This window comes from Tarenaya hassleriana, unplaced genomic scaffold (genome assembly GCF_000463585.1).
Source record: "Tarenaya hassleriana unplaced genomic scaffold, ASM46358v1 Cleome268, whole genome shotgun sequence".
In the NCBI taxonomy this organism is placed as follows: Eukaryota; Viridiplantae; Streptophyta; class Magnoliopsida; order Brassicales; family Cleomaceae; genus Tarenaya; species Tarenaya hassleriana.
Window position 1 is genome coordinate 95416 of NW_010965929.1, and position 15256 is coordinate 110671.

The window sequence follows — 15256 nt, forward strand, 5'->3', positions numbered from 1 at the left end:
CATCATGCTGGTCTTAATTCATCATTGTTCCCACAATGATAACTGACCAGGGAATTTAGAATCATCTGCAATGATTCAAGGATATTTACCGTAATATAACAAACATGCTAATCATATAACGGGAAAAGTAATGCATTCTACTTCCAGATCTTGAAAGAACGAGGTAAGTATTGGAATCCCACGACGATATACTCGATTGTTCGGGTTATTGCACAATTGGTTTTTGTGTGACATTTGGCTAGGTTTAGATCTTTCCTTCCGCTGCATGAAACCTAGAAACCAAACCCTAGATCGATGAGATCGCATGCTAGGAACCCGAAGGGAACCCCAACAGTGGTATCAGAGCCTGGTTCTCTGTATATCGCCGTGCCTGTTGCTTGTTTGCATGATTTTAATTGTTAAGATGCATGTGAACAATAGATCTTTGTAGGTTTGCCTAGAAACCAAACCCTAGATCGATGAGATCGCATGCTAGGAACCCGAAGGGAACCCCAACAGTGGTATCAGAGCCTGGTTCTCTGTATATCGCCGTGCCTGTTGCTTGTTTGCATGATTTTAATTGTTAAGATGCATGTGAACAATAGATCTTTGCAGGTTTGCATGTCTTTAATTGTTAGAATGCATGTAGACTATAGATCTATGCATGTTTTCATGGTTTTAATGGTTAGAATGCATGTAAACATGAGATCTATGTTTGTTTGATGATTTTGATTGTTGAATGATGCATGGATGAGCTATGGTTCTTGGGAGGCTTGATGGTGCGTCGAAACGGGGATGAAAACCCTAGTTTGCGGGACCCGAAACCGAGATCCGAAGTCTGTCCGTCGCATGGATCGAACGGTCTAGAGTGTAGACCGATCGGTCTACGCATGACGGCGGTTGTTCCTTTTAGGTCAAATTAGGTCAGACCGAACGGTCCAAGGGTTGGACCGACCGGTCTGGACCGATGACTATAAGAGGGGTTCGGATCACGTTTGACAGACCATCCGGTCTGGTCTTCGGACCGTTCGGTCTGGGTCTGATGGAACGTTCGGTATTCGGGGTCGGTCTGCATTCGGTCACCCGTTCCAGAAGGTCTGGAACGGACGCTCCACGGATGCAGACCGTCCGTTCTGGCTTTCTGGAACGGACGTTCCACGTGTTTCGACAGACCGTCCGTTCTGGCTTGCTGGAACGGACAGACCATTAGAGGCAGACCGTCCGTTCTGGATTGCTGGAACGGACGGTCCACGTGTTTCTCTGGACCGTCCGTTCCAGTGTTCAGGTTTTTCCAAAGTTAAACCGACGGTCGGTTTGGACCTTGGACAATCCGTGATTCTGCAGAATTCAGATTTTGATCGAACAATTGTTGTGTTGGATCGATTATCAGAATTAGAATCAAAGCCTCACATAAGACCAAGCTTGATGACAATCCAGAATTCAGAGTTTTGATTGTGCAATCGTTGTCTCGAATCAAATATCTGAATTAGGATATTGAGAGGGTTCTGGTATCGAATCTAAGGCAAACAAATGTTGTTTGGCCAAGAGATTCTATATATAGACACCTCAAACGAACTAAGAGTAGTTCATCTGAGCTGATCAGAACAACTTGACTGGAATGACTTGAATTCAGTCAAGGTATCCTGGTGTTCAAGACAAATGAAGCCTCAATTTTGAAATCTCAAGCTATTACCGCCCATTAGCAGAGCAACTGTCAAGGCCTCGATCGTCATGGTTACGGGTCATGCCCTAGCTGAGCGTGCCTGACTATCTTGGTGAGGCAGTATGGAGAAATCGTGATTCTCATAGCTCAAATATGGTTGAGCTTGAATTGGGTTATCAAGTCGGACTTGGACCTAATGGTAAGGATGGGATGAGGAACATGCAGTGATAGCGTATCACTATCCCATACTCATCTAGGAATCACATAGGATGTGATTGACAAAGTGTTGTCTACCTAAATAGCATGGTTTTGAGCGTCATGCCCTAGCTGACTCAAAAGCATGTGAAATATGGATCCTAGCTCACTTGGAAACTCATTGAGGGTGTTTTTCTTAGTGGGAGCCTGTCATATTGCATCTATTATCTGTGATAGTAAGTGTACTAAGTGACTTGCATATTTTCTGTCTGTTTGTTTGTCTTTTTCTGTAGTGTATATCTGTTGCAGGAATCTGGTTAATCTCACCATGCGATCTATCCTTATGAAGGATAAGCCTCTAACCAAGGCTTCTGGATCGATCATTGATGCTTATTGGAAGCATGAGGATAATGATCTGGACGTGTCCAGCTTGATGCTTGGAAAGATGTCTTCGGAATTGCGTGAGCAATTAGATGACATGGACAATTCATTGATGGATGATCAGTTGAATATGTCATTCCAAGAGAAAGCTGGGAGCCAAGGGAAGAATGATATGGTGATTGTTGGAAAGAGTTCCAGCAAGAGGAAGCGTTCCAAAGGTAAGGGCAAAAGGAAATTGACAAGTGTTGTCACTAAGCCTAAGTCCAAACCCAAGAAGGAAGAGTGTTATTTCTGTCATGCCATTGGGCATTGGTATAGAGATTGCAGACTCTACCTGGAAGATCAAAGGAAGAAGAAGCTTGCAGAAGCTTCAATTTCCGGTATCTTCATTATAGAGGCCAACTTGTGTACTTCTTCTTCATGGGTATTAGATACCGGATGTGCCTCGCACATTTGTGCAAATGTGCAGGGACTGCGAGGAAGTAGACAATTGGCAAAGGGAGAAGTAGATCTCTGTGTCGGGAATGGAGCAAAAGTTGCTGCATTAACCGTCGGGACTTATGATCTGACTTTACCTTCTGGCCTAGTATTGGAGCTGCATGATTGTTATTTTGTACCTGCCATCAGTAGGAACATCATATCGATTTCATGCTTAGACTCAGATGGTTTCAGATTTGTTATTGAGAACAAATGTCTGTCCATTTATAGAGGCGATTTATTCTATGGTAAAGGTTACCAGTTTAATGGCCTTTATATTTTGGAAGATGAACCATCTGGATACAGGTCGATCTATAATGTTAGTACCAAGCGGTTTAAGCCGAACGACTTAAATCCGACCTATCTCTGGCATTGTCGACTTGGCCACATCAACGAGAAACGCATAGCGAAGCTTCATTCTGATGGACTTCTTGATTCTTTTGATTATGAGTCAATTGAATCGTGCGATTCTTGTTTGATGGGCAAGATGACAAAATCTCCTTTTTCTGGAAAAGGAGAACGGGCTACAGAGTTGCTAGAACTCATACATAGTGATGTATGCGGTCCTATGAGCTCTCCCGCTAGAGGAGGTTATCTGTACTTTGTTACGTTTACTGATGATTTCAGTAGGTACGGTTATGTCTACTTGATGAGACATAAGTCTGAAACGCTTGAATTGTTCAAGATTTTCAGAAACGAGGTACAGAACCAACTTGGCAAGACGATCAAGTTGCTTCGATCTGATCGAGGTGGCGAGTATATGAGCCAAGAGTTCACTGACTATCTGGCAGATTGTGGGATTGTCTCACAGCTGACTCCACCTGGAACGCCACAGTGGAATGGCGTGTCTGAGAGGAGGAACCGGACCCTATTAGATATGGTACGGTCTATGATGAGTCAGGTCGATCTTCCTAAATCCTTCTGGGGATATGCTTTGGAAACAACAGCGCTTATACTGAACAACTGTCCAACAAAGTCGGTTCAGAAGACTCCATATGAGATATGGACTGGGAAGCGTCCCAGGTTAGCATTCATGAAGATTTGGGGATGTGACGTTTACGTGAAACGTCTGGCTTCTGAGTTATGGGTATGGAGATTAGATGCTTGTAGGATAGATCATAGAGCATAGTGGGAGATTGTTGGTTGTGATGCTCTAGGATGATCCGTGATATGACATTTTGACTTTGTATTGATTCATTGATTTATGAATGCATTACTTTTCCCGTTATATGATTAGCATGTTTGTTATATTACGGTAAATATCCTTGAATCATTGCAGATGATTCTAAATTCTCTGGTCAGTTATCATTGTGGGAACAATGATGAATTAAGACCAGCATTATGTGTGATAGATGATTATGATCATATGCATTAGATGCAAATCACAATCATGGGTTCTCGTTTGGAACGAGTTACTGGATGACCCGCATGAGATTGTCACATGGACACGAGTCATGACTTGAATCTCATACAGCGGTTCGTTCTTGGATCCTCAGACCTGAGATGTCTAGAGTATCTGATATGAGGAGTGGCGTGTCTTGACTGCGTCAAACGTCGTCTTTAACCGGATGATCACAACGGCGTTGCTCAGATACGTATCAGTCGGTTTGCCTAGACGAGTAAGCGGTTGAACTTGAAGGGTGGCTCGAACCATGCCCTTGTTCAACATACGACATCGTGAGACAAAGGATCAGAACTCGAACTATTGCTAACTCTATTCTAGGTGGGTGGTCATGGCGTCTTGCTAGAGGCTAACCATGACTTGTGGTTCGGGAAAGGTTTCCATGCGTTGAGTATGACTAGTAGATATCAGTCTACACCAGGTGAGGCTCACTGGATTGCGGTCAAGAACATCCTTAAGTACTTGAGAAGGACTAAGGATTTGTTCTTGGTATATGGCGGATTGGAAGACGAGCTCGCTATAAAGGGTTATACCGATGCTAGTTTCCAAACCGACAGAGATGACTTCAGATCGCAGTCAGGTTACGTTTTGTGCCTAAACGGTTGGGCTATTAGTTGGAAGAGTTCCAAACAGCCAACCGTTGCAGATTCGACTACAGAAGCCGAGTACATAGCAGCATCGGATGCAGGTAAAGAAGCTGTTTGGATCAGGAAATTTGTGGGAGACCTGGGGGTCATTCCTAGCGTTGCAGATCCCATTGACTTGTATTGTGACAACAATGGTGCGATCGCACAAGCAAAGGAACCTCGGTCACACCAGAGATCCAAACACATACTCAGGCGATTTCACTTGATTAGGGAAATCATCGACAGAGGAGACGTGAAAATAAGTAGAGTGTCGACAGATGATAATATTGCCGACCCGTTGACGAAGCCTCTCCCTTCGTCAAAGCATGATGGTCATGTTATGGGTATGGAGATTAGATGCTTGTAGGATAGATCATAGAGCATAGTGGGAGATTGTTGGTTGTGATGCTCTAGGATGATCCGTGATATGACATTTTGACTTTGTATTGATTCATTGATTTATGAATGCATTACTTTTCCCGTTATATGATTTGCATGTTTGTTATATTACGGTAAATATCCTTGAATCATTGCAGATGATTCTAAATTTCCTGGTCAGTTATCATTGTGGGAACAATGATGAATTAAGACCAGCATGATGTGTGATAGATGATTATGATCATATGCATTAGATGCAAATCACAATCATGGGTTCTCGTTTGGAACGAGTTACTGGATGACCCGCATGAGATTGTCACATGGACATGAGTCATGACTTGAATCTCATACAGCGGTTCGTTCTTGGATCCTCAGACCTGAGATGTCTAGAGTATCTGATATGAGGAGTGACGTGTCTTGACTGCGTCAAACGTCGTCTTTAACCGGATGATCATAACGGCGTTGCTCAGATACGTTCACGAATCATATGCAGATAGTAGACATGCAATACGGGACTTGTCACCTCCTACGCAGGAGAGATGTCGCTGGGCCCCTCGTGGAAATCGGACTGTGAAAATGCGTGGCCACGCTATAGATGAATGTACATCTATTTTATCAGTCGGTTTGCCTAGACGAGTAAGCGGTTGAACTTGAAGGGTGGCTCATACCATGCCCTTGTTCAACATACGACATCGTGAGACAAAGGATCAGAACTTGAACTATTGCTGGCTTTGTTAGATCACCTCTAACTCTATTCTAGGTGGGTGGTCATGGCGTCTTGCTAGAGGCTAACCATGACTTGTGGTTCGGGAAAGGGTTTCCGAAGCCACTACCACTTCGAATGGGCCTACAGGGTCACACACCATTAGGGATGGATCACACGTGAAGAGAACAACGCGAGAAAGGAACGACGGAGCAATCTGGAAGAGTTCCAGATGGTCAGACCGTCCGGTCCAGACATGGACCGGACGGTCCAGCCATTTCGGACCGTCCGTTCCAGTAGAAATGGACTGTCCGTTCCGCGATCGCCAGACCGTCCGTTCCAGATCTGGACCGGACGGTCCGGCATCTAGACCGTCCGTTCTGCGAGTAAAAACGGACCGTCCGTTCTACGTTAAAAGCCAGACCGTCCGGTCCACGACCTAGACCGGACGGTCCGACTTTCGGGGAAAGTTTCCTTTTTCGCGTTTTAAGGGTTTTGGGCAATCCTAATTAATATGAGAGCCGCCACAAACCCTAAAATAAGAACCTCAGACGTCCTAGATTCTGATGAGAGCTTAGAGAAGCTTGATTTTGAGTTCTAGTGATTGGAATATCGATTCCAAGTCAAGGACATCGGTTTTTCTCTTCACGAATCCTAGCAGATACGTTCCAAAGCGTTGGAATTCATCCCGCCGGTGTGGATACGTGTAGAGGAGTTGTGCTTTCAACTCTCGGTGATTAAAACAGGCCCTGGATCGATTGATACTTCCAGATCTTGAAAGAACGAGGTAAGTATTCGAATCCCACGACGATATACACGATTGTTCGGGTTATTGCACAATTGGTTTTGTGTGACGTTTGGCTAGGTTTAGATCTTTCCTTCCGCTGCGTGAAACCTAGAATCCAAACCCTAGATCGATGAGATCGCATGCTAGGAACCCGAAGGGAACCCCAACAGAATTTGCTTACAATCGATCGATTCATTCCGGTACTCACTTTTCGCCTTCTGAAATTGTTTATGGTTTTAATCCTTTGATTCCATTGGATTTGATTCCTTTGCCATGTTCTGAGCATGCTAACCTTGATGGAAAAAGAAAGGCTAAGTTTGTTAAGCAGATTCATGAGACCACCAAGCTGAATATTAAGAAGAGGACTGAGCAATACGCAAGGAAGGCCAACAAAGGACAAAAGGAAGTGATTTTCGAACCTGGAGATTGGGTATGGATTCATATGTGCAAGGAAAGGTTCCCAAAAGAGCGAAAATCAAAGTTGATGCCTAGAGGAGCTGGACCATTTCAAGTTTTGGAGAGAATCAACAACAACGACTACAAGATCGATCTTCCGAATACCGAAGCAGATTTGAGGGCAAATCCTTTTCAAGAGGAGGGGAATGATGCGGAGCAGGATAGCAATGCGGATCATCTCGTCTTCTCGAATGGACCAATGACGAGGTCAAAATAAAAGGAACTCCAAGCTGCTCTAAATGGCCTTTTTCTTGAATGTTTGGGCCAAAAACACATGGGAAATCATCTTGGATCAAGTCATATACAAGTCCAGCCCATTTTCAACATGATTTCAAGTGTGCAGAGCCCAAAATGAAGGCCCAAATGTTGCAGCCCAAGTCCATAACGACAATCACTAAGGAATATGCAAATTCAAGTCTTCATGATGATTACAAGGCATTCAAAGTCAAGTCCACGACAAACCCCGAGTGAACCTGGTTTAGAAACGCAGGGTGAGTGAAGACGCCACAAGTGTTATGCGAAATCAACACTTGATAAGTCAAGATTGAACGCCACGGATGAAGATCCGATAAGTTCATAAATTAGTTCTAAAAGAACTCTAAGAGAAACCTCTCAAAATATATTTCAAAGTTGTTCCTACAATCTGAATTTTGATCTCTATTTATAAAGAACAATACATGAAATTTAGCTTGAGACAAGAGAAGTTATTTTCTAACCTGGAAAAGTGTGCTTTTTGCAAGGATAAGCTTGTGTTTCTAGGTTTTGTGGTGAGTGCACAAGGAATTCAAGTTGATGAAGAAAAGGTACAAGCAATTCGAGATTGGCCGAGTCCTAAAGGTGTTGGAGAAGTTCGAAGCTTTCATGGCTTAGCTAGCTTCTATGGGAGGTTTGTGAAGGACTTCATCACAATTGCAGTCCCACTTACTGAAGTAATCAAGAAGCATGTTGGATTTCGATGGGGAGAAAACCAACAACAAGCGTTCGAGTTGCTGAAAGAAAAATTGACTAACTCTCCTTTGTTAGCATTACCTAATTTTTCTAAAACTTTTGATGTTGAGTGTGATGCCTCAGGTGTTGGGATAGAAGTTGTTCTCATGCAGGAAGGATGACCAATTGCGTACTTCAGCGAGAAACTAAGTGGAGCAACGCTGAACTATCCAACTTATGACAAGGAGCTCTACGCGTTGGTTCACGCTTTGCAAACATGGCAACATTACTTGTGACCGAAGGAATTCGTGGTTCACACTGATCATGAATCTTTGAAGCATCTGAAAGGGCAACACAAATTGAACAAACGACATGCAAAGTGGGTAGAGTTCATTGAGACATTTTCGTATGTCATTCGGTGTAAGCAAGGTAAGAAAAATGTCGTTGTCGATTCATTGTCAAGGAGGTACGTTCTGATTTCTACTCTTGATGCTAAGATGCTAGGGTTTGAACACATCAAAGAGCTTTACGGTAATGATCATGATTTTAGAGATGTGTATGAATCTTGTGCGTTATCTGCTAGTGGAAAGTTCTTTCGGCGTGAAGATTATTTGTTTCGTGAAAATAAACATTGTGTGGCTAACTGTTCCATGAGAGAATTGCATGTTAGAGAAGCTCACGGTGGTGGATTAATGGGACATTTCGGGATAACAAAGACACTATCAGTTTTGCAGGCACATTTCTTTTGGCCTCACATGAAACGAGATATTGAAAGGATCTGTGATGGATGCATTACATGCAAAAAGGCTAAGTCTCGGCTTCAACCGCATGGTATGTATACTCCTCTGCCCATTCCTTGTGAGCTGTGGACCGACATATCCATAGACTTTGTTTTTGGTTTACCTAGGACAAAAACTGGTAAAGATTCGATTTTCGTGGTTGTGGATAGGTTTTCAAAAATGGCGCACTTCATTCTATGTCACAAAACTGATGATGCATCTAATATCGCTTCTTTGTTATTTTGTGAAGTAGTTCGACTGCATGACATGCCTAGGACCGTTGTTTCTGATCGTGATGTCAAATTTTTGAGTTATTTTTGGAAAACGTTACGGTCAAAACTTGGGACTAAGTTGTTGTTCTCTACAACTTGCCATCCACAAACAGATGAGCAAACTGAAGTTGTGAATCGTGTTCTATCATCACTTTTGCGTTCCAAAGTGAAAAATAATCTTAAGACTTAGGAAGAATCCATACCTCATGTTGAATTTGCTTACAATCGATCGATTCATTCCGGTACTCACTTTTCGCCTTTTGAAATTGTTTATGGTTTCAATCCTTTGACTCCATTGGATTTGATTCCTTTGCCATGTTCTGAGCATGCTAACCTTGATGGAAAAAGAAAGGCTAAGTTTGTTAAGCAGATTCATGAGACCGCCAAGCTGAATATTAAGAAGAGGACAGAGCAATACGCAAAAAAGGCCAACAAAGGACAAAAGGAAGTGATTTTCGAACCTGGAGATTGGGTATGAATTCATATGTGCAAGGAAAGGTTCCCAAAAGAGCGAAAATCAAAGTTGATGCCTAGAGGAGCTGGACCATTTCAAGTTTTGGAGAGAATCAACAACAACGACTACAAGATCGATCTTCCGAATACCGAAGCAGATTTGAGGGCAAATCCTTTTCAAGAGGAGGGGAATGATGCGGAGCAGGATAGCAATGCGGATCATCTCGTCTTCTCGAATGGACCAATGACGAGGTCAAAATCAAGGGAACTCCAAGCTGCTCTGAATGGCCTTTTTTCTTGAATGTTTGGGCCAAAAACACATGGGAAATCATCTTGGATCAAGTCATATACAAGTCCAGCCCATTTTCAACATGATTTCAAGTGTGTAGAGCCCAAAATGAAGGCCCAAATGTTGCAGCCCAAGTCCATGACGACAATCACTAAGGAATATGCAAATTCAAGTCTTCATGATGATTACAAGGCATTCAAAGTCAAGTCCACGACAAACCCCGAGTGAACCTGGTTTAGAAACGCAGGGTGAGTGAAGACGCCACAAGTGTTATGCGAAATCAACACTTGATAAGTCAAGATTGGACGCCACGGATGAAGATCCGATAAGTTCATAAATTAGTTCTAAAAGAACTCTAAGAGAAACCTCTCAAAATATATTTCAAAGTTGTTCCTACAATCTGAATTTTGATCTCTATTTATAAAGAACAATACATGAAATTTAGCTTGAGACAAGAGAAGTTATTTTCTAACCTGGAAAAGTGTGCTTTTTGCAAGGATAAGCTTGTGTTTCTAGGTTTTGTGGTGAGTGCACAAGGAATTCAAGTTGATGAAGAAAAGGTACAAGCAATTCGAGATTGGCCGAGTCCTAAAGGTGTTGGAGAAGTTCGAAGCTTTCATGGCTTAGCTAGCTTCTATGGGAGGTTTGTGAAGGACTTCATCACAATTGCAGTCCCACTTACTGAAGTAATCAAGAAGCATGTTGGATTTCGATGGGGAGAAAACCAACAACAAGCGTTCGAGTTGCTGAAAGAAAAATTGACTAACTCTCCTTTGTTAGCATTACCTAATTTTTCTAAAACTTTTGATGTTGAGTGTGATGCCTCAGGTGTTGGGATAGAAGTTGTTCTCATGCAGGAAGGATGACCAATTGCGTACTTCAGCGAGAAACTAAGTGGAGCAACGCTGAACTATCCAACTTATGACAAGGAGCTCTACGCGTTGGTTCACGCTTTGCAAACATGGCAACATTACTTGTGACCGAAGGAATTCGTGGTTCACACTGATCATGAATCTTTGAAGCATCTGAAAGGGCAACACAAATTGAACAAACGACATGCAAAGTGGGTAGAGTTCATTGAGACATTTTCGTATGTCATTCGGTGTAAGCAAGGTAAGAAAAATGTCGTTGTCGATTCATTGTCAAGGAGGTACGTTCTGATTTCTACTCTTGATGCTAAGATGCTAGGGTTTGAACACATCAAAGAGCTTTACGGTAATGATCATGATTTTAGAGATGTGTATGAATCTTGTGCGTTATCTGCTAGTGGAAAGTTCTTTCGGCGTGAAGATTATTTGTTTCGTGAAAATAAACATTGTGTGGCTAACTGTTCCATGAGAGAATTGCATGTTAGAGAAGCTCACGGTGGTGGATTAATGGGACATTTCGGGATAACAAAGACACTATCAGTTTTGCAGGCACATTTCTTTTGGCCTCACATGAAACGAGATATTGAAAGGATCTGTGGTGGATGCATTACATGCAAAAAGGCTAAGTCTCGACTTCAACCGCATGGTATGTATACTCCTCTGCCCATTCCTAGTGAGCTGTGGACCGACATATCCATGGACTTTTTTTTTGGTTTACCTAGGACAAAAACTGGTAAAGATTCGATTTTCGTGGTTGTGGATAGGTTTTCAAAAATGGCGCACTTCATTCCATGTCACAAAACTGATGATGCATCTAATATCGCTTCTTTGTTCTTTTGTGAAGTAGTTCGACTGCATGGCATGCCTAGGACCATTGTTTCTGATCGTGATGTCAAATTTTTGAGTTATTTTTGGAAAACGTTATGGTCAAAACTTGGGACTAAGTTGTTGTTCTCTACAACTTGCCATCCACAAACAGATGGGCAAACTGAAGTTGTGAATCGTGTTCTATCATTATTTTGCGTTCCATTGTGAAAAAGAATCTTAAGACTTGGGAAGAATCCATACCTCATGTTGAATTTGCTTACAATCGATCGATTCATTCCGGTACTCACTTTTCGCCTTTTGAAATTGTTTATGGTTTTAATCCTTTGACTCCATTGGATTTGATTCCTTTGCCATGTTCTGAGCATGCTAATCTTGATGGAAAAAGAAAGGCTAAGTTTGTTAAGCAGATTCATGAGACCGCCAAGCTGAATATTAAGAAGAGGACAGAGCAATACGCAAGGCAGGCCAACAAAGGACAAAAGGAAGTGATTTTCGAACCTGGAGATTGGGTATGGATTTATATGCGCAACGAAAGGTTCCCAAAAGAGCGAAAATCAAAGTTGATGCCTAGAGGAGCTGGACAGAGAATCAACATCAACGCCTACAAGATCGACCTTCCGAGTGAGTATAACATTAGTTCAACATTCAACGTTAGTGACTTAACTCGTTTCCATGCAGATACAGAAGCAGATTTGAGGGCAAATCCTTTTCAAGAGGAGGGGAATGATGCGGAGCAGGATAGCAATGCAGATCATCTCGTCTTCTCGAATGGACCAATGACGAGGTCAAAATCAAGAGAACTCCAAGCTGCTCTAAATGGCCTTTTTCTTGAATGTTTGGGCCAAAAACATATGGGAAATAATCTTGGATCAAGTCATATACAAGTCCAGTCCATTTTCAACATGATTTCAAGTGTGGAGAGCCCAAAATGAAGGCCCAAATGTTGCAGTCCAAGTCCATGACGAAAATCACTAAGGAATATGCAAATTCAAGTTTTCATGATGATTCTAAGGCATTCAAAGTCAAGTCCACGACAAACCCCGAGTGAACCTGGTTTAGAAACGCAGGGTGAACGAAGACGCCACAAGTGTTATGCGAAATCAACACTTGATAAGTCAAGATTGGACGCCACGGATGAAGATCCGATAAGTTTAGAAATTAGTTCTAAAAGAACTCTAAGAGAAACCTCTCAAAATATATTTCAAAGTTGTTTCTACAATCTGATTTTTGATCTCTATTTATAAAGAACAATACATAAAATTTAGCAAAATAAACATAAATAAGCGCAAACAAAGATGTTTGAAGCCATAAACAATTTCAATTGATGAAAATTTAGTAGCCGAGTGCACATATCGGTTATATGCAAACTCAAGATAAGGCAAGTAATCTTCCCATGATTTCAAGTTCTTTCTCACAAGATAACGAAGCAAAGCAGACAATGTATGATTAACAACTTCAGTCTATCCATCGGTTTGCGGGTGGAATGTCGTTGAGAACAAGAGCTTAGTTCCTAGCTTAGACCACAACGTTTTACAAAAGTAACTCAAGAATATCACATCACGGTCTGAAACTATAGTCCTAAGCATGCCATGCAAACATACAATCTTCCTAAAGAACAATGAAGCTATATGAGATGCATCATCAGTTTTATGACATGAGATGAAATGAGCCATCTTTGAATATCAACCACAACAAATATTGAATCCCTTCCAGATCTGGTCCTAGGCAAACCAATTACGAAATCAATAGAAATATCAGTCCATGGGTGGCTAGGAATCGACAATAGAGAATACAAACCATGTGGTTGAAGTCTAGATTTCGCCTTTTTGCAAACGATGCATCTTGCACAGTTTTGTTCAACATCTCGTTTCAAGTGTGGCCAATAAAAGTGTTCCTGCAAAACATATAAGGTTTTGGCCACTCCATAGTTGATGCAGCCCAGAAATCATCAAACATCAACATGGACAAGTTGGGCGATGAATGGATGAACGTCCCAACTTTCGACGAGCTAGGAAGCTGCGAGAAGCACAATGGAGCCGAGGATGGAACCGGACAAGGAGAGACAATCTATGAATCTACGCATTCAGACCAAGGCTCACACACTAAGGATAGAATCAACACATTCGTGGAAGCAATGGACAACCTACAAGACGAATGGGGCAAACGAGAAGGAGCTCAGCTTAGAAAGGATGGTTCTCGGCCTTGCCTTGGCCGAGAATGAGAGCTAATTCACCCCTTGGAGACTTGCCTATTTCGAACCAGCACTTCATATCCATAAGGACAAGTCTCCACATGAAGAAGAGGGTTCAAATTTAGGTAAATTTCCACCTCAAAGACACATCATCAATCTGCAATAACAAATAAGGGAATTAGCCAAGATTTTGAGCCTCATCATCAACACAAGTAAGGAAGATTCGTGAGCTAACAAATGGCATGGAAAATCAGATCATCTTCTTGCCAAAACATGAGCTAGTCGTTGGTGAATCAGAAAGGATGAAAGACAATTTCCATTTATGATCTGTTTCCATTTTCTTGTTGCTGATTATTTTTTCTTCTTCTCCCTATATTAGGGCACGAATTGTAAGCTTTGGAGAACCATCTTTGAATAAAAATTTTGAGTATTTTCTTGAATTCTCTTGGTTTGTCCGAGGTTTACATTGCTTGGTGTGTCCGACCTTCTCTTGGTGTGTCCGAGAGCATACTATCTGTTTTCTCTTCATTTCTTCTGTAATTTTCGACCCTAAACCTTAGAGTGAGTTCATAGGACCAGAACCTCAGGTTTGAGTCATTATCCCACGAAAAATCCCAAAAAAAAGTCTCTTTTCTTTCCCCATAATTCACCGAGAAGCTCTTAGGTGACCGAGGTGCATATCATTTTTTGGTATCAGAGTCCGGTTCAAGGACCAACGTGAGGTAAGGTGTTCTTTCCCCAGATTTGATGTGTTCCACATGTTCAATAAGGTTCTTGCTATATATCAGGATATCATCAAAATAATAACCACAAAATGTCTTAGAAAATGTCTAAGAACGTGATTCATCAGCCTCATAAACGTGCTAGATGCATTTGTTAAGCCAAAAGGCATAACCAACCATTCATACAACCCATGCTTTGTTTTAAAGGCGGTTTTCCATGCATCACCTTCTTTCATGCATATTTGATGATAGCCACTTCTCAAATCAACCTTAGAAAAGAATTTTGAACCATGCAACTCATCTAACATGTCATCAAATCAACCTTAGAAAAGAATTTCCTTATCGGAATAGGATTGCGATACTTTACCATGATTTGATTGACTGCACGGCAATCAACACACATTCGCCACGTACCATCTTTCTTTGGTACAAGAATCACCGGCACGGCACATGGTGACATGCTTTCTCGGACGTGTCCCTTCCCCATCAGATCCGAAATTTGCCTTTGAAGCTCTTTGGTTTCCTCGAGATTGGTTCTGTAGGCTGCCTTGTTCGGAATACTTGCACCGGGAATAAAACCGATTTGATGCTCGATTCCTCGTAATGGTGGCAGTCCATTTGGAATCTCCTCCGGAAAAACATCGTCGTATTCCTGCAGAAGATCAAGAACAACACTAGGCAAAGTAGAAGTGAGTTCGTTAGTGTTCAAAAGTGCCTCTTTGTACAAAAGTACAAACATAGGCTGGTGCGAAAGCAATGCTTTCTTAACCTCTCTCGCTCTCATGAAGAAATTTGTGTTTGATCTCACGGGTATACTCTCAAAGGCCTTTGACTGGGTTTTTCTCAAATCCTCACCAATTTTTGAGTGAACTACCTCAT

The 15256-nt window shown here is 42.0% G+C and overlaps 1 pseudogene; it reads left to right on the forward strand.

The window, feature by feature from the left end:
* LOC109116827 overlaps window positions 1-13685 on the forward strand; it is a 19272-nt pseudogene extending 5587 nt beyond the window's left edge.
* Window positions 13686-15256: the final 1571 nt, after the last annotated feature.